Source organism: Panthera leo, chromosome B3 (assembly GCF_018350215.1).
Source record: "Panthera leo isolate Ple1 chromosome B3, P.leo_Ple1_pat1.1, whole genome shotgun sequence".
In the NCBI taxonomy this organism is placed as follows: Eukaryota; Metazoa; Chordata; class Mammalia; order Carnivora; family Felidae; genus Panthera; species Panthera leo.
In genome coordinates, this window is record NC_056684.1 from 93,554,846 (window position 1) to 93,582,773 (window position 27,928).

Consider the following 27,928-nt stretch of genomic DNA (forward strand, 5'->3'; position numbering starts at 1 on the left):
AAGCCCTCTTTATTAATTATTTTCCTTTTTGGAAAGGGCCCATATTTTGTAGTCCTATTGAAATATTTAATATTTTTTCTGTTAATGATCTGATTGGTAACTTAGGTCATGTATTAGGTAATGTGACCCTAAATTATTTCATATATAATAAGATCTAGTCAAGGACCAGCAAATTTGTGCCAGCAAATCCTGAATTATAGGAAATTTGTCCTTTTAAAATGCTGTATTTTTCCTTCAACTTGTTTTATACTTTGTTTTTGGTAGTCAACATTTATAGATCTCCTACCTTGTGTCCATCTATACTTGGAGTGTAGGTTATATGACAAATTACAAGTCTTGACCTCATAGTGCTTATAAGACCCATGTGTAAGGAAGTGAAAAACAAAAATGAAGAAGCATATGCTAAGACTAGATTGAGCAGTATAGAATACAGGTTTATGGGATCCCAGAAGAGTTAGAGTTTTCTTGCCAGCTGTGGTCAGACAGGATTCATTGGTGAAATGGAGAAAGTAAGATAGCTCCTAGAGAAGGGGGAGACAATGAGTACTATTACTCTTTGCATTCTCTGTTATTTTGAAAGTAAATATTAAGGGTTATTCTTAAATGGCAACCATATAGGCACTTTCCTCATCTGTTTTATTCACTGCTCAATATTCAGTTCTTAGAAAAATGCCTTGCCTGTGTTAGAAACTCATAGAAACACTAATGAATGAAGAAATGATGGTTAAAGACGTGCATGATTTGTACTATTTGTCTTCAACATTCATTTTTTGCATAGCCCACACATTCATGCAGTATACATTCATACAGAGACAATTTCTCATTCATTGAATTGGGTCTTTCATATGGTTCCTGGCCCTGAGAAAAAGGACTTGATGTCAGCATGACACTACAGGGACATTTTTTTTTTTTTTAATGTTTACTTATTTTTGAGAGACAGAGAGAGAGAAAGAGGGAGAGAGACAGCCCGTGAGTGGGGTAAGGGCAGAGAGAGAGGGAGACACAGAATGCAAAGCAGGCTCCAGGCTCCATGCTGTCAGCACAGAGCCTGATGTGGGGCTTGAACTCACAAGCTGTGAGATCATGACCTGAGCTGAAGCTGGATACTTAACCTACTGAGCCACCTAGGTACCCTACAGGGACATTTTTTTAGCCAACTATGAATCTTCCTCAGTTGAACCCAAATATTTCTTATTGTCTTGGATCATGTGGCTTGGATCATGTATACTCATGGAGTGATTTTTTTACCTTATTATATATCCCACTTATTCCCCCACTCACTCTTAACTGTAGGCTCAGGGTTGTGGAGGCCACATAAGTGCTGGTGGCAAATGGTGCAACAAATCCACTGTTAATAGCAGTGGACACAGCCTTCTTTTATCTTTTTCATAGTGCATACTGAGCTCTGTTGGCAGAGGCTTGAGGGCCAGGGATAGCTTCAACACCCATATAAAATGATACTAGATCTATGGGAAGGAAACAAGAATGGATCAAATTTCTGCAGTTCCCTGGGGCACCTGGTCTTCCTCCTACCTGTTACCCATTCCTGACAACTCCCCATTCTTGTCACCATGTTGCTTGGCAGTAGTGTCCCAACTATTATTATTATAATTAAATAATATGTAATAAATCCTTATATATTATTAGCTGCTGAAACATAATATTTTCTGTTTATATGGGGATAAAACCATCTTGAAGCCATGTATGTTCAACCTTCAATATTGGAGTTTCAAATATATATTCAGAAATATAGGAGATTGCTTATGTTTTGTTCTTGGACTATAGGATTTACGTCTACTACTAATGATATCTATGCAATTTTCTAGTGAAAACTTTAATTTTTTTAATGTTTATTTATTTTTGGAGAGAGAGAGAGAGTGAGCGAGTGTGTGTGTACGCACATGAGTTGGGGAGGGGCAGAGAGAGATGGAGACACAGAATTGGAAGTAGGCTCCGGGCTCTGAGCTATCATCACAGAACCCCAAGTGAGGCTCAAACTCAGGCGTGGTGAGATCATGACCTGGGCAGAAGTCAGATGCTTAACCAACTGAGCAACCCAGGCACCCCTCTAGTGAAAACTTTTAACTGGGTGAACATAGTCATAATAATAATTTGTGAGAATAGGAAAAATGAAATAAATTAAACTTAGTAACTAGTGGGATGTCTTTAGAAGTATTTGCCATACACATCATGGGGCAGTCAATTTAAAAATATTAATTAAAAGGAATTGCTAATTAAAGTCTTATACCATTTTAGAAACCTTTTCTCATATAATGAGAGCCACATTTTCACATGGCTTTTTATAACATTTTAATTTTGCTCATGCTTTGTGAATCTAGTGAATCTAACAAGGATCAAAGTGACTCTCACCTTCCTTGGAAGGAAGCTATTAAATTAGATGTTATAACTTATAAATTCACTTACTTGTGCTGAGAGATTCATTCTGTAGAAACGTCCTTCTGTTTCAAAATCTTATTGGTGCAATGATGTAGATTTCTGAAGGGAAAATAAAATGGGCAGCCTGAAAGAAATGCCAGATGGCCAGGCATTGCACAGAGAGATCTGAAGCCAGGTGTAATCCAAGCAGTGCTTACTAGGATCACACTGGGGGTAGGAACAAATGAAGGATTGCCCTTAGTCTGAATCTTTTATGTCTATGTTAATTCTAGGGACTTATGAACATTGTAGGCCTGTCCACAGTTGGGAAGATGGGAACTCTACAGTTTTGTTTCCCTATTGGATTCACTCTGGGCCCAGGTAACTTAGAAGCCAGAGAACCTGTAGGTGTAGATATTGGCTTGGTGGAATGTTATGATATAGTCAAACAGTAATCAGTAGGTATCAACTTTTTCACTTTCAGATGTTAGCTAAACCCCTAAAGCCCTGACAAAACTCAGCTCTCAAGGGAATCTCAGATGCTAAGTACTGAATATTTGTTTCCCTTATAAATGCCTATGTTGAAATCCTAACCCCAAAGATGATGATGTTAGAATGTGGGGACTTTGGGAAGTGCTTATGTCATGAGGGAGAGCCCTCATGAATAAGATTAATGTCTTATGAAAGAGTTCCCAGAGAGATCTCAAACCCTTCCCCTATGGGAGGACACAGTGACAGGTTGCCAGCCAAACCAGGAAACGGGCCCTCACCAAAACATGACCATGCTGATGCTTTGATCTTGGGCTTCCCAGCCTTTTACAGTATGAGAAATAAGTGTTTGTTGTTTTTAAGCCACCCAGACTGCGGTATTTTGTTATGACAGCCTGAATAGACTAAGGCATCAGATAAATTGAGAATGTGAATCTAGATATTTGTTAATAGTGCTAAAGGATTATGAATCAAATGATATCTGGGTAAACCTAGTAAAATACCACAAATCATTCATTCATTCATTCATCCAATAATTATTCACTGGTTCTTAGGAGTACCAGATATTCAACTGGGCCCTGGAAGAGACAAGCAGATTAAAGACATGGTCCTAGTCCTCAAGAACCTTGTGATTTAGGTGAACAAACATTTTTTTTTCCTTGAAATTTTTGTATACACAAAAGAGGGCCATTTATGTGGCCAGTTCTTGGATTTCCCCATGTAGCATACCTACCTATTTGAGCATTTTGTTAGCCAATGTACTAATATACAAATTCTTGACCATTCCTCTACACAATTTAATGTAAGAGGAGGTTTCACAGTTTAGTAGGAGCAGTGTTAGGAATAGTTGGTTGTAAGCTAGACAGCCTTACCACTTCCCCTGCCTAACAACAAAATTACCATTAAGTTGGGGCGCCTGGGTGGCGCAGTCGGTTAAGCGTCCGACTTCAGCCAGGTCACGATCTCGCGGTCTGTGAGTTCGAGCCCCGCGTCAGGCTCTGGGCTGATGGCTCGGAGCCTGGAGCCTGTTTCTGATTCTGTGTCTCCCTCTCTCTCTGCCCCTCCCCCGTTCATGCTCTGTCTCTGTCCCAAAAATAAAATAAAAAAAAAAAAAAATTACCATTAAGTTATTCAGAAAATGTTTGCAAAAAGCCTTTCATAGAACTTATCTCTAGAAAAATAGAATTACATTTACATCAGTGGTGGACTATTGACAAGGTGCTGGTAATCCCTGAAGATTGAGAAGGAAACAAGGCTTTATTTTTATCTCTTTAAGTGATTAAGTTTTCATCAGTACTTTTATGCAGTGTGTGTAGGTGGAGGAAGCCATAAAAGGGACCCAAAACATATACAACAAACAATTTTTGTTGATTGGAAAAATAATGGTAAAGATAGAGTGAAAACAAAACTAAGAGGTTATTAATTAATAAATATTTACTTGGTAACCATTATGGGAAAGACACTTCTGAGCACTGCAGGGGATAGAAAAATGGCCATGGCCTTTGATCCCTACATTCCAGGAAGTTGTAGTCACTGGGTATAGGAGTACAACCAATCTATATAATTGTAGCGCATACCATAATAGGTTAAATGCTTCTATAGCAAAGAGAAAAATAAAAGGATAAAAGGTTCAGGAAAAGAGAGAATCTGGTTGAGTATGTGTTTGGGGCTTAAAAACACTGTTAAGATTAGTGAAATGGGATTTCTGCTGTTTCAGGATGGATGACATTTAAGTCAGCAGACATGGGCCGAGGTGCAGAAGTAGGAAAAAGCACAGTTGAGGAAATGTCCAATAAGTCGGGGAGTTCAGGGCATACTTTGGGGATAAATGGCTGATAAAGCTAGAAAGATAGTATGGAAAAAGGTTACACATATTTATTTATGTTTTTAATCTCTTTTTACCTGTTTTCTTTTTGAGAAGAATCTAAATCTTTCCTCCTATCTTACCTTCCTCTTTTTTTTCTTCTTGAATTTGCAGAGAAAAATGTGTCCTCCAAATAATCATTTTGTTTAATTGTAAGGTTATTAAATGCATTTGATCCAAGTGTCTATTATATGTGATTTTCAAAAGTCACAACAGTGAAATAGTACTCATAAGTCTATAGTGTAGCAAGTCTTAGAAGATCAAAAAAGAGAAAAAAGAATAAAAGCTGAGCTTTAAATGTATGGATATGAAAACAGGTGGTTTTCCATAGCAACATTTTTCCCCATAGACATACAGTTTTGATGCGTTGCCTTTTAACTTCTAGTGGATTAAAGATAAAACCTCAGAGTTGAAACAGATCAGTAATTAGATTTTTCCCAGTCTCTTTACTTTAAGGAAGAAAGCAGGCTACTCTCTATCTCGAGTTACTTTATTTTTGGCTCACCTTATAGTTGTTTGGCTTTGAGACATTTCATGTTTAGATTAAGCATGCCTTTGGGCAAATTTGATTTTTATCAGGGTAATTCCAAAGCATGTTGAATTCACAAAGTTAGAAGTATAAAAGCTTATTTCTGATCACCTTTAATAGGATAATATTGGTGCCTTTTGTTAATTTTTAAAAGTAAGATCTTGGATAGTGTAATTATTATCATTCCATCATAGATTAGTTTTGTTCAAGTGCTTGCTACTTAGAATTATGAAAAACCACAAGTGATTGCTATTGCCAAAACTTGGCTGTTACTTTTGTGGTTAATATTAAACCTGTTTTCAAGTTCAGATTGTATTTACTTTATGTATAAGTCTAATTTTTAAAAAAATTTTTGCATGACAAGAAATTGTCAGTGTGTTTCTAATTCTCAGTTTCCAAAATCAATCATCCACCCTAATTGTGTTCTGGTCACTTATATTAATGATTGTAAAATAACATGTTGAAAATTGTCTTATTTGTTCTATATATAGCCAGGAAAAAAAATCTGTCTGCATGTCAATATGCTCTTAAATTTAAAGTTCCTCCAAACTAAAAAAAAAAAAAAAAAAGAAAAAGAAAAAGAAAAAGAAAAAGGAATTGTAATTTTGTATAATTTTAATATACTTACTTTGTGGCATTTATTATGAAAATAAGTTTGCTTTTATAATAGTCATAATTAATTAAACTTTTATTTAGACATTTCTTTTAACCCTTCCTATGCTACTTAAAATGTATTTCTCTTTTTGTTACTCTACCAGTTAGGTTAGATTTTATAATATTTGGTTTAAACTTATAATAAGAACCTTGAACAGTAATCATATTTTCTTTTATTTTCTGTTTTGATTCAGTGAATAAATTCTTTAATTGTTAAGATGCCACCTCAGCATTATGTTGAAACGAAAAAAAATCGGGAATTGTTTACTGTAATTATTAAGCTGCCAATGTCTTTACAAAAAGATGTTTCTGCCCAAATGAGTATTACTGATGTAAATAACATAAAATACACTTCCACAGGAGGACAGAACAAAAGTACATCTGCCTTGAATTGATATGAAAAATAATTTAATTGGCAATGTACTTCTCTATACCAAGAAATAGACTCACCAGTCTATAGTATCCATCATGGGAGAGATCAATTAGATGTCTCTTTAACAAAAATATAAAAAAAGAACTGTTTGCCCCTCAGATGAAATGATTTCCTCTCTGACCAAAAAACCAAACCAAAACAAAACAGAAAAAAACAAAACAAAAAAACTGCACAACAAGATGAGTCAATCCAATCTTACACAATTAATACTCTTACCTAAAGAATGGAAGCACCTTATTATGATTGAGTTCCTAGATTGCATTTTTTTTTTCTCATCAGATTTTAGGTTTGTTCCTGAGGATGGAAAATGCTTAGGTTTGTGTACTTGCCAAAGTATGTACCCAAAGCTATCAGTAGCTCCTTTCTTTGTTCATATGCTAAAATTGGAGTGCTTAAAATTTATAAGGATGGTTTAAATGTTAAAACTAAGCATGCATAGAGATCTAGGCAGATATCCAGTCCATAGACATGGAATAGCTTTTTTTGATGGAGTTTTCTTATTCCATTAATACTCTTGAGTGATTCAGTTCCCTGGAGGCTATCCTTGATGTACTTGTGGAAAGGCTGACATTCTTAGAATTTCAGTCATACAGTGCAACTGGTATTGTTGGAAAATTACACAGAAGAAACTGTCCTGTTCTATATGGCTAAGCTCTGGTAGATAAATATTTAATGAGTTCCAAAGAATATCAGTCATTAGTATTTATCATTACTGGTATGGAATATAGCTAAATATAGCTGAATACAACTCAGTATTTTTGACAGCACACAATGGGAAAAATAAGCTTTGAGGGTGTTTTGTTTTCTCCTGATTGATTTAAATTCAAAGGTATAGCTTTCTTGTCTGTATCAACATTCCACTGAATACAAAGATTGTTCAGCGAAAGTGCACAAGACCAGCATGTCTAACATCATTCCCTGCTCGGTTGAGAAAATCATGATGCAAAGAGAACTTTGCCCCTAATCTGTATCCTTTGACTTTTGCCAAATTCTTATTCCTAACTATTTCTAGGGCTTATTGGGTAAAATAACACTTAATATTCCTGTTTGATATAGATGCTTTAACTATGACAATAATTTCTACTTAAATGAATACATGTATTATATGCAAATTTATTGTTGAGTCTCAACACAAAGATTCTATAAAGATTTTGTTTGGAGTTAAAAATCTTTATCAAATGGACCCAATGACTTACCAACTGGTTTAGACATTTCATGAGGTAAATCTTCATTACATTTCTAAATAATGATGATTTGAATAATTTTTCCAAGTTAACACATACAAAAGGTACTTTTCCTCACTTCTCATTTAGAGAAGACTTTTTTTAAATTTATAAATGAAAAATTTAATTAATAAGTGGTGATATTTTAGGGCTCATTAGATTATGAATTCTTTCCTTTGCTATGTCATTGTTTATTGGAAAGAATTTAAGTGGAATCATTTGCCTTTATCATTTGCCTTCTGGTGAGTACACTCTGGCATCCCACCCTAACTTTTAAAGATTTGCTTCATTGTTACTATCTCATAGTGCTTAGCAAGAGGGCATTGTATATAGAATAAATATTGTTAGTGTGAAAAAATCATGTTCAACTGAAACTTTTGTTACACATTTTGGTAATGAATACAGGAGAATGGTGGGCTCAGTTTCGAATATCATACTTGGCTGTTCCAGCCAAATTTTGAAGATTGCTATTTAGACTCTTATCTGAAATTAGCAGTTGAAGGTTCTCCATCTTGTATTATACACTGGTTACACTATTGGAGATTGCCTAGTGTTTAATGGAGAAAGGGCACAATGTATGTTTTGGACATATAATGTTCTGGGCTGCAGTAGTGTTTCTGCCACAGTAGAATAGGGGCAACTCCTTAGAGTAATCTGGTAACATATCAAATCACCAGAATTCTCTTTCTTTCTTTCTTTCTTTCTTTCTTTCTTTCTTTCTTTCTGTGTGTTCATTGAGTTGGAAATTTCAGCTAAAGTGACTTTCATGCAGTTGGATAATTATCCTGTTAGTATCTTGTTTACTACTGTGTGTAGCATAGATCTCTTGGATATTATAGCAATTTTCAGTGTGGAATGTGAGAAAACTAAATAATAGTACTTTAAATAAAGGTAGGTCTTGATGTGTGAGCACTTATAGTATTTAGTGTAGCAAATAATATCTTTGCTTTATACTATTTGATAAGGCTTTTCAATTTGTCATATCTTCCACATCACTATAAGAAGGCCTTTCATGATACCTTCTCTCTCTCCCTCTTTCTCCCCCTCTTTCTCATTCTTTCTCTCTGTTGTTGTTATTTTCCTCTGAGTATCTTAGGAAACTTGGCTTAAAAATAATAAGTAACAAAATCATTTAGCTTATTAAGATATGTGGAAAGGGAGTTTCAATTTTAATCTCAATGGCTGCTAAATCAATAATTAAAAACACACTGAAATTAAAGGGAAAAGCATTTAAGTGAATGAGCCCAGTTCTTTCTTGAATAGGACAAGCCCTTTAAATATGGTAATTGATTGTATAAGGTTTGTTTTTAGCTTTGAAAACTAACTTTGTGCTTTTTTGTCTCCATGCTATTTCTTGGGGAGACTGAATATTGTTATGAACTCAAAAATAGATTTATATAAAAAATTGTCACAGATAATAGTTAGTCAATTGAATTCTGTCCTATTAGTACAGTGGGAAGAACAGGATTATATTTCTTTGGTGTTCCACATAAAAACACTTTGTTTCTTTGAGCACTGTGGAGCCAATGGGATTCAGCTTTTGCATACAAGGGAGTTAACCACAATGCTTATTGAAAACAGCTTGCTCAGGCTGCTGTCAGGTCTTGCAACCAATATAAATGCCTTGCAGGCAGATATAAATGCAGCCCATGCATTAAAAAAAATATTAAAACACTTACTGGCACAAGCTTATAGATGGTATTCAAGTTTCATTCAGGCTCTGGTATCTGAAAGTCTCTTATGACTTTCCTATTTCCTTTTGCTTCAGGACATTGAAATAAGCCTGACTCAGAGACAAGATATGCATATTTATATATGTTTTATAAGAACAACTAACCTTGAAAAAATGCAGAATATACTCAGAGAGGGCTGAATTATGCTTACTTTTCAAATTCCCAATAGTCCTTTATTTTCTGAACAGTGATTTAAAGTCCTTGTGAGTGAAGAGCTTTGAAAGGGGCATTTATTAATGTGCTCAATATATTTATTTATGACCAAATGTATTTTAAAAACAGCATGTGTCCTAGATTTGGAAAATGTTGTTAGGATTCTTTAGTGTCATTTTACTTGCTTTGGAAGACTTATAGTCTCAGTAAGTATTTTAATTTTGACTGGAGAAAAAGGAGGAAAGATGAAAAAAGGAAACCCACTAAAGTGTTTTTAGTGTATAGTTGTTTATTCAGAATTCTCATTACCAGAAGTCTCAAATAGCATTTCTGTAAATCACACATGCAGTGATAATTGATTTTTATAATGGTAAGTTTTAGTTATTGCTACATATTGAAGAGCCTCTGAATCATTAAAGAAACATTATGATTAGATTAGTTTTAGTATCAAGTGTTTAACATTACATCTCCTTTCAGGGTACAATATATCATTCACAGAGATACAAATTTGCCTTTCAAATTCTACACATTCCTGGGAAAGCTGTGCGGGGTTGGTTAAACATCCCTTACGTTAGCACATGCTACATTGAAAAGGACCCTCTTCTCTCTCTCAAATGGTTTCATCAGTGTCATAATATTTAGAAACATGGACCTGGAAGGTAACTGAGCCCATCTTGATTATATCTGATTTTAAGAAACCAGGTCCTTTGGCCCTGTTTGGACTGTCTTCTGCATTGGTCTCCCACACATCTGCCTCCCTCGCCTTCTTCCTTCCCCAATGCATCCTTCCAGAACTTTGGCAAGATAATATGTCTAAAATATACTTTCATTTGTGTCACATTTCTGTTCATGAACCTTCCATGTGTTCCTTCTCTCCTCCCCTTCCTCGCCCCATTTCAATCTCTTTTCTGGTTAGCATTTAGGTTGGAGATAGTAGTCAATGGAGGATAGAAAAGAGTGTCAAGAGGGAAAAACAAAAACCTGAGATAAAAAAAGAGAAGGTGAAACAACTAAAAGAGATAAACTTGGGTTCTCAGACACTTAGGATAAATGATTTATAATGTATATACTTAGTGTGTATTATGCTGCAAGTTAGAAATATTGTTTTGAGATCCTCAAGATGGTTTTATCTAGTTTAGAGTATGACCTGTGCTATTTCCTTTGTTAGAAATTATGGATTTTTTTTTTACTGCTTTGGAAACCAATGAATGATGATCCAGTTAACATGTATCTCTAATATTATTGGCATGTTAATTTTCACTGATGCATAATTACATCTGATATCTAGAAAATATAAGATAGTCTGACAAACTATCATCTAGAATTAGGCTGGGAAGGATCATTTCACTCTTAGGCCCCCATGTGACTGTGGCCCATGCATAAATAAATAATAGATTCTGAAGGGAGGTCTGAGTTGGGCAAGACAAAATTGTGAGATGGGGGTTTTCCATTCTCACCACATCTACCTTTCCTTGTACACCATTTCACTTTACTTTCCATTTTACTCTGTACCGTCTTGTTAGTTCAGACAGGTTTTTGCTTTTCACTTTTTCCCTGCTGCAGCTTCCTCACCTAAACAAGGGAGGTTCAACCTTATTGAATCTTACTTTTTGTTAACTCTGCTTACATCTTAAACCATGTCTATTGTAAAATAAAACATCCCATACAGAAAATCACCCAAATTAAATGTATGGTTTAATGAATTATATTATAAGGTAAGCATCACCCAGGTCAAGAAATAGAACTTTCCCAGCCACCCCAGAAGCCCTTCTATTTGTACCACCCCAGTTATAACCCTTTTCTCCTGCCATTATCCCAACTTTTATAGTAATGACTTCCTTGCATTTTTCTTTTAACAGTTTTGTCACTAACATATACAGTTTTGAAATTTTGACATGATTTTAAGTCTTTAAAAAAATCTCTATGTTCCTTTTCCATCCCTTTCATTTCCTTATAATATATCTATTTAAAAAGCTAGGAAATTTGATATGTAGAATTTGCCACTGTCTGGACTTTGATGATGATATCCTTGTGGTACAGTTTAATATGTTTCTTTGTCATGGATATTTCTTGCACATTGGCTACTGAATCCAGAGGGTGGATCTGATTTATGCATAATTCCTTTGACAAGACTATACACAGTATTTGGTATGATTATAGGAAGTACTAGCCTAGTTTTCTCTTTTTGTGATTTTAGTAACCACTGATATTGACTGCCTACATACATAATTTATTGGCAATTATAAATGGTGATTTCTAATTCTACCATTTCTTTTTCTCATTTATTAATTACCATACTTTTATAAAGAGACAGTCCCTCTCATCTCCCATTTGATTACCTAGTGCAACAGTTCATCTAGGAAAAGCTGGATAAATGTTGCTTCCATCCCTTTATTTACTAGTTTTCAAGATAATGAGGTTTTTCTCTGTCATCATTGGAAGGTGACTAATGTTTAAAATATTATTATGATAGATTTCAACTCCTTACAATTTGTATCATTGTTAAAGCTCACATACTATGTGATTAACCTTTCTTAATCTTTATGTTACTATACAGTCATTATTATCTAGCTAGGGATGGCCTTTTCAGTAACTGAATTTATTTTTGATAGACTTAATTCTTTTATTTCCCATTTCCTCCTACAGAATGTAAGTGACTTTATGTAAATATAAGTGCTATAATAAAAGAAACACATGTTTATTGTGAAAAAAATGTTAAAAATTAAAAGACAATAAAATTAACTTACAACTCACCACTCAAAACTAACCACTATCACATTTTGGTAAGTAGCTTTCCAAAATTCTTCATGCATAATATATCAAATTTAAATCTTACTCTTTGTTTTAGTCTATGATATATGATGAATGTATTTTCATGTGAATAAATATAGACCATCTCATTACTTTGAATGTATGGATATAAATTAATGGATATTAAGTTTCTATTTTTCCACCAAAAATAATGCTACTGAATAATTACTGAAAATAATTACTGAAAATACAAATATATATGTATATATTTGTATTAGAGATGCAGTACATTTCCTAGCCCAACCATATATCCTCAGAAAGTTATGAATAAGCAGTGAATATAATACATTACATTAAACCCTCCCCTCAACAACTGGGATACTAATCTAGAGTTTTATAAAGTAGCTTAACCCAAACTGATGAGATAATAGTAGCAATCAGATTTTTTGCTTAATAATTTATTTATTTTTAATTTTTTAAATGTTTATTTATTTTTGAGAGACAGAGACAGAGCATGAGTAGGGGAGGGGCAGAGAGAGAGACACACACAGAATCTGAAGCGGGCTCCAGGCTCTGAGCTGTCGGCACAGAGCCTGACGTGGGGCTGGAACCCACGCACCGTGAGATCATGCCCTTAGCCGAAGTCGGACACTCAACCGACTGAGCCACCCAGTTGCCCCCAAAATTTAGAATTGTGAACTGATAAACTGTGCTAGTCACTGATCATTTCAGTTGGGGGTTACAGTAGCCATATTTGGCCATGTGAAACCTGAGGTTTACAAAGAAATAGCAAGTCTATTGACCAAAAAAAAAAAAAAAAAAATAGAGCAGATATACAGGGCACCTACTATGTGCCACTCACTGTTCTAGCTTCTTGGGATACATCAGTGAATGAAACAGTGATTTCTGTTTTCGTGGAACACACATTCTAGAGACAAGAGACAATAAACTATTGGCATTTTAAATGAACAGTATAGCATATTAGCATCATATGGAAATAAGGAAAAGGAGAGAAGAATAAAGGAGGTAGAAACATAGGTTTTAGAAAAGGGTGATGTTGTTCTTATGAAACTAATCGAGAAGCCCGCTGCCCTAGTTCTGGTAACTTTCCAGTTAGTAGTTCCAGTTTGCATGAATCCTGTCTTCTTATACTCATTTACAGTACAGATATAGTATTTATAGTATGCTGACTTTTGTGACATTTAGGTATCCTTCAATAAGTCTCCTTTTTTATTTTAACTAGTTTTAATCTGTTTCTGTTCTTTTCAACTTTGATGAAAACATTCTTATGTACTAATTTACCCGATTACTTTTCTTGGATAATTTCCTATAAATAGATTACTGGATTAATGAGAATTCACCTTCAAATTTCTCAGATACCTTTTGGCTGAATTTGTGCTTTAGTTTCCCAACTTCTGTTAATATTGAGGGGGATGATAAATATCCATGGGACATATGAGCCAACATATTATATATCAGAGAGGGTCTGGTCAGGAGCCAGTCATTTAAGAAGAGAAATTTTGATATAAAGAATTTTTTTTATGAGATAAAAGGTGGGTAACTATTAAAAGACATTAAAAAAGGGACCCCAAAATCCATAGAGGTAGCATCTGTAGAGTGTGGTTACTACCCTGAGAGCTGAGGGAAAAGTCAACAAGGAAGGAACTGGGGAGAAGGTCCTGCAAGGCTGAGGTGCAGACCTCTAAGGAGAGGGTGTGGTTGCCACTAGGCCATGCCGCTCACCACTCTGGTGATGAAGGAGCTTGTCTTGAAAACTGAAAGCCACCATTCTTAGGGTGATCCTTTCTGATGGGCACCTACTGCTGAACTGGCAGGAATGCCCCCAGCTTCTGGGACCCTGAAAGTCCCTTTTTCCTTTTGGACCCTGGCCTTGTCCTTCCAGGACTCTTGAATGGCTGTGTCTCACAGTGAGCCAACTGGCAAAATACAAGCATAGTCTGCAGACGGAAAACAAAGTGGGGTTGAAGCTGGGACACTATATATTAATATCTGCAAATGTGGTCAGTGTATTCTGATTTAAACCCATTAACAGAATAGTTTTGATATGATAGAAAATAAGGCAAAAATCCATTTGCTTTTCTCTACACAAAATGGTCTATTTGGGCTCAATCCCATTTGTTCTGAAGCTATTCTGAGCATGAGAAAAGTTTCTAATATTTTAAAAATTCCTTCTTTGGGCTATAATTCTGCATCACTTTCTGGCAAAGTGATGGGATGGTTTGTTTCATCATTCAGTTTTACCACCCGAGTGAAGACCAGATAGTGCTTGAGTCCAGAGAGAATTTTATTGATTTAAGTTTAATACTGTGTATTAATCTTGCTGTGAACAGCCTTTCCTACTCATCAGATTCCCTATATACTGCTTACAATTATTTTCCATGTATAACTCGCAAGCCTTTTCAAATGCATTTGTCTCATGGGAATCCAAAAGCTCTAGAAACATTATAGTGTGTATTTCAGTGGTTGCAATTTCAAGGTGCAGCAACACCTGGTGAGGCCATCACAATTCATCTTCTGTCTCTTAGGGAATGTAGTAAATTTTCCAACGAACTAGATATTTTTTCTGTATTTATTTCTCTTCTTTTTCCTTCATATTGCACCTGCTTACCAAATTATACTAATATAAAGAAATAAAATTATTCTAAAATGGTATTTGACTACAACTGTTACTTATATAGGATAGTAATCACTGTTGGCTTTTTTTAAATAAACAAAAGCCTTCCTCTTATTAGCACCCCACATTATATAGTCTGAAGGTAAACTCCCATCATGTCTCACTTAGAAGAACATTATTAGGCTAGCCCACTAAATTGTTGCTTATACTCTATTCTTAGATGCCCCAAATCTGTCCTCCATACTTCCATCTGTGAGGTCTTTCCAAAAGACCTCATCTTGTTCGTATCAGTTTTTCTCCAGGGTTAAACCCCCCCGCCCCCCTTCCGTTGCTCCCCAGTGACCAAGTTCCTTTGCAAGGAGACAGGCCATCCCCAACAGCTCACCCCCTTATATTCTGTATCTCAGTTGCCTGAACCACTGGCTATCTTGCACAAGGGCATACTATTTTTGTGCCTAGTGGGTTTCTGCTCATTCTTCCAGACTCAGACTAAGGTTTGTCATAAAAATTCTTTGGAAAGAGTTGTTTATTCTGTGTCACCAGTGTTTTATTCAGTACTCATTCAGACATTTCAAATATTTGAGCACTTACTATGTGCAAGAGAAGAGAATAGAGAGTGATGAGGTAAAAAGATGGCAGTTTTAGGTAGGATGACTGACTTCTCTGAAGTAATGTTGAACAGAGAGCTGAATGAACAGATGGATTGAACCGTGTGGTTGTCTGGGAGAAGAGCATTTCAGGCATAGGGTATAGTAAGTGCAAAGACCCTGAGGCAGGGATGTGCTTTGGTACAGAAGGAGTAACATGGAGAATGACTGACAGGAGAAGAGGGAGAAAGGGGGTGTGGTTAGAGACAAGATTGGATGCTAGGGTAGGATTAAGACAGATCACATAAGACCTTGTAGGCCATGGTAAAGATGTTGGGTTTTATTCTGATTGAGATGGGATGTGAAATATTGTATAAGAGGATATAGGATTAAGTCCTCCTCCCCCATTTGCTTTTATAGTAGAAAAAGCCTAATTCTTTAGAACATAGGACATTTTTCAGGTAAAATTCTTTTCACTGTTGCAGCAAAACCTGCTGGGCAACAATGGGTTAACCTGCTATTTTGCCTTTTGTGGGTAGGAGATATATTTAGGTGAAAGGAAATGATGATTCTTGGAAAAATCAATTTCTTCTTATCAAATCTCTGAAAATGAAAAAAGCTCACAGTTTTTGCAATTCCTTGGAAAATAGTTTTGTATTCAGTAGTGGTGTTTGATCATGTATTAACCTATATTGATCAAATCAAAGTGTTGGAATGGCTCATTGTTTTTTGTTCTGTTTAGTTTCGTTTATCACTTTATGTCTGAATACATGGGCTATATTTGTGATTTAAATTACTATTTAAAAATTCATAGTAAAATCTTAACAGAGGCAACAAAAATAGAAACCCAGAAGTATACAATTGTTTTCACTATGGAAAGGACTTTTTTTTTTAAGAGAAAAGATCTTTATCATTTTGTATAATGAATTAATGTGCAATTTGCATGACTTTTTTTTTTTTTTTTTTTACAATTTAATGGGAATTATAAAAGTAATATAGGATATAATGCATCTGGAATTTCAACTGACTTTTAAAAATAAAAAGGATACTTTAAAATCATGGACAACCTTAGGATTAAAATCCAACTGTATGTTAGAAATTATGTGTGAAGGTCAGGGATGTGGGAATCTCAGTCTCAAACTATAGTGCTTTAGTTTATCCAGTCAAATTTGATATGGTTATGCCATCCACTTTATACCATGTGGCCCATTCCAGTTTTGATATGAATTTCAGAAGTGCAGTACCAACTCTGACACTGGAGTCTTCCTCTGAAGAGCTGTATTTACTTCTTTTTAATAACTGAGGATTTTACATGACTTAACATCTAACCCTTCCATGCAAATGGATCAATAAGAATTTTAGTTTCAACAACATTTAAATAACAACCAAAAAAGAGTTCAACTACATAAAACTGTACCAAAGAGATATGAAGTGCATTAGAATCCAATGGGCAAAATGGGTGAAGGGGAGTGGGAGATATAGGCTTGGAATGAATGTCATAGGAATAAAAGGCATGGCACAAGGAATACAGTCAATGATCTTGTATGTCAATACAATGAGTCAGTAGCAATGCATAGTGACACATGGTAGCTATGCTTGTGGTGAGCACAGCATAATGTATAAACTTGTGGAGCTACCGTGTTCTACACCTGAAACTACTATAACATTGTGTGTCAGCTATACTCAAATAAAACAAATTTGATGTATTATAAGGAAAAAAGTAAGGCTCCGATTGTATATATATAGCATAAAGCAACTATGTTTAACAAAAAACTTCTGTGAATAATGGTAGTAATGTTGATGCTGATAATAATAGAAGAAAAAAAAGAATCCAATGGGAGCACAGATTTTGTACATGCTCACGTTTCCACTCCCCCAGATCTTATACTCAGTGCAAAAAGGTAGTGATAGAAAGGGTCTCCCTGTATGTTTAAAAGCAATCACACCAGAAAAGGAGAGGGAGGATGAACCAGAATGAAACTTTCTCTAAAAATATTTTTAAAAGTTGCCCTTCCCTACACTTATCGTATATTAGATGTAGGTTATTTAGTTTTGGATACTTGGTGTTTTGTGAAAAAATAGAATATTTTTTTTCTTTTAAAGTCTCATATTTAAGGCTTCGTGTTTCCCAGAATTTCATTTGAGTTCCAGAAGATATGAAATATAAAACTAGATTTTTTAAAAAGTTGCTGAATTAGTGTCCCATCCACATCCAAGTTAGACAAAGCTCACATGATCCAAAAAACAAAAAAACATTTCATTGACAGTTCTTTCTGACATTCTTTAGGGATGTGTGTGTGTGTGTGTGTGTGTGTGTGTGTGTGTGTTCTAAAACAACCAAAGAACTTAATATCAAAGAAATAGCAATGATTTGTGATTTAGCCCATACACTCAGAGTGATAACTTTTGCATAAAGAATAGGGCAGTGAATTTGGCCAGAGAGAAGGACTAACAGAGGGAAAAAGCCTGTGTTCAGTACACTTTGATGTATCTCAGCTACCTGGTCAAGCTATGTGCAAGAGTCCTAGGAGTTCCAGATCATTGTTAACCAGCTGTAAGAATATTCCCAGGAAAAGTATCCTGCCTGAATGCTTTTGTTGTGACACGTTCTAATCCTAGTGTGCCACACTTTGTTCTGGCCTCAAAGTACTTGGGATAGTTTCTGGAAGATCTTGGGGATAGAAAACACTGTGCTGGGATGGTGGCATTAGGGGAGGAGGTGGAAGATAGGACGTGTTTGGGAATTTTGTATCCCAGGGCACATTTTACTAAATGTTAGTCCCCACTTCCCATTATTGTAGTCAAGGAAGACAGGACAAGAGATTCAGAAAAATTAAAAATGCACAAGCAAGTGTTCTCACAAAGAGGCAGTTAAAAGTCAGGATCCGTGGAAACCAGGATTGGGAAATTCTTTAAAAAAGAAATTACAATAATCTTGTAAGAGAATGAGTAAGAAGATGCAGGAATGGGATTAATTTTAAAAAAGAGAGAAATAGGGTAGATGAACAAATATCCAATTTTCTTCCCACTAGGTAAAGCGTTTAAGGCCATTTTTCACATTTTCTGACAGAAAAATGTGTCTGTGATATTACAGCCCCTAACACGGGCAATGTTCAGACTTTCTGATTCTGCATTTTCTGAACATTGATGGTTCCTTCACATGGCTCGGCCCTTTAGAGATGAGCATTTCTCCTGCTCATCAACCTGGCAGGGCTTGGAGGTTATTAACACCGGCCTACTTTCAAAGTCCTGAGCTGAAGCCCCAGGGTATCCAGTTGTATAGTGAAACCCAGACAGGAGGAATGGCAGTCTTTCTGTCTCTTTATGGGGAAGAAATCATCCCCGTTAATTAAATGAAGAGTTTGAGCGGTGCTTGGAGACTTGTCTGTAGCTCTCCTGTGGAAAGAGTTTTCTTTGTCATGTCTTTGGAAGTTAACCCTCCAGTTCAAGCTTTTCATTTGTGAATTAGAATTTGAACTTTTTTTTTCATTAAGGCAAATAAAATCCTTGCACTCAAATTTCTAAGTATAAATAAAAATCATAGATCTCAAATGTAGATTTGGACCATTGACCACTCTACTCTTTTAATTATAGCTCTAAGGAAGTGGGTTAGAGATTGAATGCAGTAACATATATCATAGTTAAAAGCTCAGGTTTTCACTGGATTTTTAACTCTCATTTGTGTGATCTCTCCTTTATCATATGCTACAAATACTGGGGGTTGAAAATGGTGTCTGCAGTTACCTAGGGCGCCAGCCCCTGGGCCTAGTGTTCCTTTAGTCTGTGAGTTGCTACAGAGTTGCTGGCTTGTTTCTAGTGAATTACCATTTTGCACATTAAGGACAATGCAAGGGCAGCTCTGGGATACCAAAGTAAGTCTTATACCATTTGCTAAATAATGGGAAAAGCCTGTATTTGGAGCCAAACCTGATTTCTGCCTGGCCTCTTTCTAGATGTGTGGACCGTAGGAAGTTCACTTATTTCTTCAACCCTTATTATAAATATGAGAATTTTGTACACTGCTTGTGTCATCTGAGACACTGCCAGGCACTTGATGGGAAATTTTTAAATAATAGCTACTTTACTATTTAGGCATTAATTAATAAAATATTGTCACTTTGAATCTTTTCTTAGAATTGAAGTCATCTAACATTTACATACATCTTCATTCTCTACTCAGCTACTTAAGGATTCAGGCATTTGGGAGAGATGGGTTGACTGTGTCTTCAAATTATTTGCCTGCAAGTTTTCAGAGAGAAGGCATTACATTGCATTTTGAGCACTCATTATTTCCAAGGTCATCTTCTCAAACCACCTCCTTGTCCCCAATACCGTTCTTACTAGGGAGAACTACATATGTTGCAATTTGATTTTTCTTTGCACTGTCCTAGCTATTGCATGAAATTTTGCTGACTTCTTATTCTTCATCCTCTACCTCAGATCTCAATACAAACGTATGTATACCACCCCTATACCACTTACACAGGAGACTGACAATGTCTCTCCTTCCTTCATAGTCTCTTTTTTTAAAAAAAAAATTTAATGCTTATTTATTTTTGAGAGAGAGAGAGATTGAGAGAGAGAGAGAGAGAGAGAGAGAGAGAGAGGGAGAGAGAGGCAGGGCACATGTGGGGGAAGGGACCAGAGAAGGAGAGACACAGAATCTGAAGCAGGCTCCAGGCTCTGGACTGTCAGCACAGAGCCCAGTGCAGGGCTTGAACTCACAAACTGTGAGATCATGACCTGAGCTGAAGTCGGACGCTTAACCAACTGAGCCACCCAGGCACCCCCATAGTCTCTTTCTAACTGAGCCTTCTGTTGCCTTTAGTGTCCCTAAGTTAAACTCATTCTCCCCTGACTGTTGTCACCTGCATTGTTATAAACGTAATTGTTCAAGGTCACATAAGTTTATCTCTTTAATAGCCTCTAATTCTTCAAGCTATTTTATAACTTGGATCCTGCCAGAGACTTTTAAAGTTGCCAGGTTTCTGTCCACCTGAATATTTAAAATACATGAAACAAAAATTTCAAACAGAAATACACTGAAGATCCTTCATATTAAAGTCATTTGTTTCTGATGTTGCAATTGGGTATCATTCTTCAACTAAGTAAATATATACGTAAAGATGCCTGTTTCTGTAGTGCTCTAAAAATAGAATAAAATTAACAAGGAAATAAATTCTAGTCATTGACCAGATTTTAGAGAGGGTTTGTAAAAAGCAGGGGTTGTCAAACTACTGCATATCAAATCTGGCCCACTGTCTCTGTGTCTCTGTAAGGCCTGCAACCCAAGAACATTTTCTTACATTTTCAAATGGTTGAAAAACATCAAAAGTAGAATAATATACATATATATGTGTACACACACACACACACACACATATATGTATATTATTCTATAATATACCATGAACTCACCAACTCTGAGATCATGACCTAAGCTGAAGTCAAACACTTAACCAACTGAGCCACCCAGGCACCCAGTCACTATATCTTTAAATCTATAATTTCCCTGTCCTTTTTTCTCTGTGAAATATTTGTTGAAGAAGCCAGAGCATTTGCCCTGTAGACTTTCTGGCATTATTTATTTTGCTGATTGCACCACACTTGTGTTATCTAACATGTTCCTTTGTCTCCTGTATTTAGTATGAAAGCTATTTGGAAATAGAGGATTGATCAAATATATGCTCGATTTAGGACAAGAATACTTAATAGGAGGATCCATCAGGAGGCAAATTAATATTTTGTGTCTTTCTTTTTATAATTTAGAGGCCTTGATGATCATTGCCCAGATCCATTATTTCATTAGGGTGACATTATAATTCCATCCTTCCTTTTTAATTTATTAGCTGAAAAACTTCTATAAAGGGAAGCTTCTCATCTTCTCACATACACATACATATTAAACATACTTCTTTGATCATATTTTCAATCATTTGCAGTTACTATTATTGTTGCTTAAAATACTCCACTTTTAAAAACTACTTCATTTTTTAGATAGTGGGAATTTAGCTACAAAATTTTAAACATATTTTTAAAAGATTATCTTAATTTATGTCCCAAGAATTTGTGTCTGGTTTTATTTAAAGTTTACTTTAAGGGGAGGCTGGGTGGTTAAGCATCCAACTCTTGATTTTGGCTCAGGTCATCATCTTATGGTTCATGAGACTGAGCCCTGCACTGGGCTCTGCGCTGACAGCACAAAGCCTACTTGGGATTCTCTTTCCCTTTCTCTGCTTCTCCTCAACTTGTGGGCACATGCATGCATTTTCTCTCAAAATAAATAACCTTAAATTTAAAAAAAAAGAGTTAAAAACGTTTAGTTTAATGCTTTTTCTTTATACATGCAGCGAATTCTGAGTGCAAATAATTAAACCTTGCAATGTGAGTTTTGTGCTAGAGATGTCAGCCTCCACCCTTCTTCTAAGGGCAACCTTTCTTGAGTCCTATGATCACATCATGTGGGGTGAGGCTCTTGCTTGTCTCTGCCACCTCACCATTTCTTTTCTTATTTAATGTAGCTTAAATGAGTTGTCTGCAACCAGAAAAGGCTAAGATAAACAGAAATGTTCATGTTAATAAACTGTAGATTGAAAATAAAGAGATTTGGTTCTTGCTGTGACTCTAGCACTAGGGTACAAGTTGTCAGATTGGTCTAAATCAGCATTTTCCCCAGTGATATCCCTCAAAACCATAATTCTGTGGGATCCTTTGCACAAGAGTTTCTTGCTCACATCAATTTGGGAAATAGTGCCTATAATTTTCATGTCTTGGTATGTCACTAGGCCTGTTAGCATAAAAGGCTCTGAGAATTTTACAGGAAAGAAATCCATTTAACTTGGTGTTAAGTGTGTGGTTTCCTAAGTCCACCTGGCCACAAAATCATTAACACTACTATCTTGTGCCTTGGAGTTGCGAGGTGCACCCTGTGGGAAATGTTAGAATAGCTAATGTCCAGGTCCTCCTTAATTCTCCAAGTTAGATTGTCCTGAAAAAATGTGTCAGAAATCAAATTTTTTTCTTCCGTATGGAACCTGCCCTCTTTCTTTTGTCTTCTTTGGCTCAATCAGTGAAGCTGACTTTATCTCATCCCCCAAATTACCCAGGTAAAAACTATTCTTGGACATCACACTTAGGCTGGATATGAATTTTGGTTGTAATCATTTTCTGAAGAGGCCCAGAGAAAAAGAGGGATGGCTTTGCCAAAGTAGACAAAAGGAAACTCTTAGGAAGACTAGTGGAGTATTGGAGTATTAGATAATTAACTTAGAAAAATGGGAATTTGAAGTTCTACAAAATAAAGATTGAAACCTAAAACAGGGCGGTCATTGTGAAAATAGCAAATGGAAGTTACTCCTCATCAGCTGGGAGAATTTTCATTCCAGCACACATATTTAGCATCACCAGGGCTTTTGGTTTATGGACCTGTGAACATCTAGCACTCACTCTGCCACTAAATGGGTCACCCTCAGTAAATCATATGGGCCACAGCTTCTTTATGTGCAAAGTGAGAGTGTTTCACTAGATGATCCCCAAGGTCCCCTTCTGTTCTAAATCAGTGATCCCAAGAAATGTGTTTCAAAAGCATCTGTATTTTATATACTCTTGGTGTATGGAGAAACGAAGTAAAAAAGACTTTCCTCCTTTTCAAGTGTATTTATGTTGTCAAGCTTAAAAGATGGGCTGGAACTTTCTTGAATATAGTGGTAATGTGCTTGGTGAAAATAGTGTGGTTTTGGAAAAGGAGTTCAGAATTAAAAGAAAAAATATGATAGAGCTCTAGAAATCATTTTTTCTCTCAAATATGCAAATGAACAAATAATTTGAAGTGATTATTAGCATCAGGGTGATACAGCAAATATTCTGAATATAAATAACTGATTATTTGCAGAAATTGTTAAAAACAGAAAAAATAAGAATAGGCAATAGCAGGGAAAGAACATGGACTCTGGGACAAGTAGAGCATTTGAGATAGGTTTTTACAATGTGAAAAAGACCTTATGGGCAGGCTGGGACATCATTTCAGATTTTTATTTTCAATTCCCAGCATGTTCTTTTACTAACCTTTTTCTTTTTAATTGCATTCTCATTTTATCCAAGCCAATAGCTTCAGAATTACTGTGCTTTTCGTTTCATGCAGTCAGTTTGCAAATAGAGCATGTCTGGGTTCTTCTGTGGCAAAGAGAATTAGGGAAAAAAAAAAGTTAGCTTTGATTCTGTAACAAAATGCCTGTAAACACAGCAAAACTTAATCATGGTCGTACTCTAAGTGGCCTTATGAAGCTATCTGCTCATGACTGTGCCCAAAGTAAAGCTTTAAAGCTCCCTGAAAATATTTGCTAGCCGGAAGCCATCAAAGGTAAATGACCTTAATGTATACTTCTAGTGGAGAACTAGATACTTTAGTGAACTCCAGGAAACAAAAGTAGACAAAGTATTCAATGGCAGTGCATAGAGCAACCAAGTTTTTACTTCTCACCTCAGGCCTGCAAAGCTATTGCACAAAGCAGCCATGAGTAGTGTCCACTTTTAATATGGTATTTGCAATTCAAATGTTTTTCTTCCTCAATTTTAATCTGCAATTGCAAACACTGTATTCCGCTTTTGCTTGTCATATCCTTGGGGCTTTGTTCTGCCAAATTGTTAGCTCACTACTTTTCATGGTAATTTATAGAACCCAGTTCACTTTGTGTCGCCACAGGTTATAAATGAAAATGGAAACAATTTGCTCTTAAGAAATCTTTCTGAAACAAAATGCAAATAACATACTGAAACAAACTAAAGGTATTTAAAAGAGCAGTGCAATGTAATTATAGGGGTTATATTACAACAAACATTTTCTTGGTCTCTCTCTCTCTCTCTCTCTCTCTCTCTCTCTCTCTCTTTCTCTCTCTCTGTCAGAGGATATCTTTCTTTCTGTATTGAAATTAAGATACTTTCTCTTAGGAACTTTTTAACTACTTGTTTTTCCCAATTAGTTAAGTTAAAAACTCTGGACTGTGGTGGGAGTGGAAGGGGTGGTCTTGGAGTTATTCCTGAGGGTTTGCAAATCTATCTGTATACTAAGCACTGTTGCTACACTGAATAACCTGTTTTTCACAACCTGTTTCTCACATTATTGGACCACTTATATCCTTCCTTCCTTTCTTCCTTCCTTCTTCTCTTTCTTTCTTTCTTTCTTTCTTTCTTTCTTTCTTTCTTTCTTTTTTTCTTTCTTAAGTACTCTCCACATCCAACATGGGGTTTGAACTCACAACCTGAGATCAAGAGTCGCATGCTTTATTGACTGAGCCAGCCAGGGACCCCTATTTTTAAATATAACAGAAGTTGTGATTGAATTTCTTGAAATCTAAAATGAAATCATGGAACATTTTTTCCAATTATGAATTTTCTTGACAGATTATCAAAGAAGTATCACTGTAACAAGTGAGTATTTTACATGTAAATCTAAAAAGGAGTTTCTCAGGCTCCTCGTTGTGAACCCACTTCTCTGTCCAATATGTTGAATAATAGAATTAAATTGGTCATTGAAAAGAATCACTATGAGTTTCAAATATGATTCTTTTAGAGCAGGGTTTCTTAATCATGAACTCATGGATCCCTGGAAATTACTTTTAAACTTGCATATATATATATATTGCATATAAATATATATTGCATATAAAATTGCATATATATATATATATACATATATATATATATAATTTTTTTTCTGAAGAGAGAATCCAGAGCAGTGTTCATCCAATTAATAAAAGTGTCTGTGACCATAACAAGATTGGGAACTACTGTAGGTGGTAAAGAGATAACCTGAAAAGAGTTTATTTTAAATTTCCTTAGAATGAACTATATTTTGAAAAGATGAAAAAAATTCTAAGTCAGCAATTAAGAAAAGCTTTTGTAGGAGAGAGTGATATATTCCAACAATAAATTGAATATACTTTGGCAATTATCTACAGTAAAGGAAAATTCAGGTATACTGTATTATTCATTCTTTCAGAGAACAATTGCCATCACTAACCTGTGTTTTTATAATTAACTCACTTTTATTTTTCCCTCTGTGTTTGTAGAAAGCTATCCTTTACTGGAAGAAATACTTCAGACTAGAAATTGAGAGGCTGGTTTTAACATTTTCTCTTCCATTGCTTGATTATCCTTTGGCAGAGCAGATTGTGATGCTTATTTTAAAAATGGTCTATTAATGAAAAATAAATTTTTTAGTTATCTGACTTTGAACAAACAAGACAATCAGGTAACTGACTGCTAGAAATGTTTTTCTTTAAACTAGTCATACTGGTAGCAAGTAATTATGAATTTAATTTCCCTTTCCTTCAATATTTCTACCCATGAAACAAATTTAAACATCTATTGTCATTTGGTTAATGGAAATGCTAAAAACATGGATACTATTTGTAGACACATAAAACTCAGAAAATTGAAATATGCTTATTTCCTAGAAAATTCAGACTAAGTTATCAGAAAATACAAAGCATGTAGGCCACATGTTTATTTCCACACTCTCTTCTTCATGGTTTATGTACCTTGGATTCCAGACCTACACCTCTAGTCTCAAATAATCTGGTAATGTAATTTGGGGCATAGTGGATTGTCTTTTTATAGTACCCATGTACTGGTGTTCATATTAAAATATGTACAGACACGTTTTATTTTTAAACATTTGTCAAGATTTTGCTATGTCCAACAACCAAATAATATGCCCTCAGCTTTCACCTACAGAATTCTTCAACAATATTCCATCTTTAGGAACACATACATCCCGAACTGGAACCATATATTGACATTTCAGCAATGACTTTTGACTAATCAGCTAGATTGTTTTCTATTTTAAAATACTTTATTGTAGGGGCACCTGGGTGGCTCAGTTGGTTAAGTGTCTGACTTTGGCTCAGGTCATGATCTCCTGGTTCATGGGTTTGGATCCTGCATCGGGCTCTGTGCCGACAGCTCAGAGCCTGGAGCCTGCTTTAGATTCTGTATCTCCCTCTCTTTCTGCCCCTCCCCTGCTCATACTCTCTCTGTCTCTCAAAAAGAATAAAAATGTAAAAAAAATTTAAATAATTTTTTATAATAAAATTTGCCTACAGTGAAATGCATATATTTTATATGTATAATTCAACGAGTTTTCACTAATGTAAATACAAATATACACACATATAAACAACTCTCAATCCAAATATAGAACATTTTGGGCTACCTGGGTGGCTCAGTGGTTGAGCATTTGACTCTTGATTTGGCTCAGGTCATGATCCCAGGGTTGTAGGATTGATCCCTGTGTCTGGCTCTGCACTGAGCATGAAGCCGAGATTCTCTCTCTCTCCCTCTGTCCCTCTCCCCTGCTTGCAGATGCCCTCTCTCTCTCTCTCTCTCTCATAAAACAAACGAAACACAAATATAGAATATTTTAATCTCTGCAAAAAGTTTCCTGTACAACTACCTCATAGGTGACTGCGTTCTGATTTCTATCACTATACATTGGTTTGAATTGTACACAAACTTTATGTAGACAAAGTTAAATAATATGTACTGTTTTTATGTCTGGCCTTCTTCATATGCATATGTTTTTAAAATTTGTCCTGTTGTTTCTATCAGTAATGCATCCCTTATTTTTGTACCAAAATATTTATCTACTCTACTATTGATGGATGTTTGGATTGTTACCAGTTTTTGGCTACTCTGAATAAAACTACTATAAACACTTTATACAAGTCTTTGAGTAAATATATATTTTCACTTTTCCTGAGTAAATACTCAGGAGTAGATATGCTCAATTGTAAAGTACATATATGTTTAACTTTATAGGAACTGCCAAGAAGTTCTTTCATTGTATCATTTTACATCCCATTAACAATGGGAATTCCAGTGATTCTGTATCCTCACCAACATTTGAAGTTGTTAGTCTTTTTAATTTTAACTACTATAGTGACTGTGAAATAGTATTATTACTAGGCTTTAATTTGTAATTTTTTGATAACTAAAGATACTGAATACTTTTGTAATATGCTTTTGATTTCTGCTTGGGGGTAGTCTTTTCCCCATGTAAAAATTTGGGCTTCCCTTTATTATTAATTTGTAGCAATTTTTAAAAATATATTTTGGGTATTTTCTGGTGTGTGTGTGTGTGTGTGTGTGTGTGTGTGTGTGTGTGTGGCTTAACTTGTCTTTTTTTAAAACGCATTTTTAGAAACACATACCTTTTCAATTTTGATGAAGTCTAATTTATCATTTTGTTTCTTTTATGGCTAGTGCTTTTTGTATACTATGTAAGAGTTGTTGCCTCCCTCAAGACTGTGAACATATTCTCTCATGATTTTTTAGCTTTTATCTTTTGGTCTATGATCTGATTTAAATTAAGATTATCATGAATTGAAGTAGCTTGCATTTTAGTTAGTTGTTCCAGCACCATTTATTGAGAAGATTCTCCTTTCTTTACTCACCATAAATGTGTTGGTCTATTTCTTGAATCTCTTTTCTACTGATCTTTTC

General features: G+C 35.3%; 1 long non-coding RNA gene across 2 annotated transcripts; it reads right to left on the reverse strand.

Annotated features, from left to right (window-relative positions):
- Positions 1-447: 447 nt before the first annotated feature.
- LOC122222501 lies at positions 448-27,928 on the reverse strand. Of its 2 annotated transcripts, none has more exons than XR_006203786.1 (6): positions 27,880-27,928; positions 25,469-25,619; positions 23,492-23,599; positions 2,425-2,496; positions 1,282-1,466; positions 448-521 (listed from the first exon to the last, which is right to left on the reverse strand). It is a non-coding gene; the product is annotated as an uncharacterized LOC122222501 (long non-coding RNA). The 2 variants fall into 2 exon arrangements; XR_006203787.1 differs by having other exon boundaries at positions 25,446-25,619.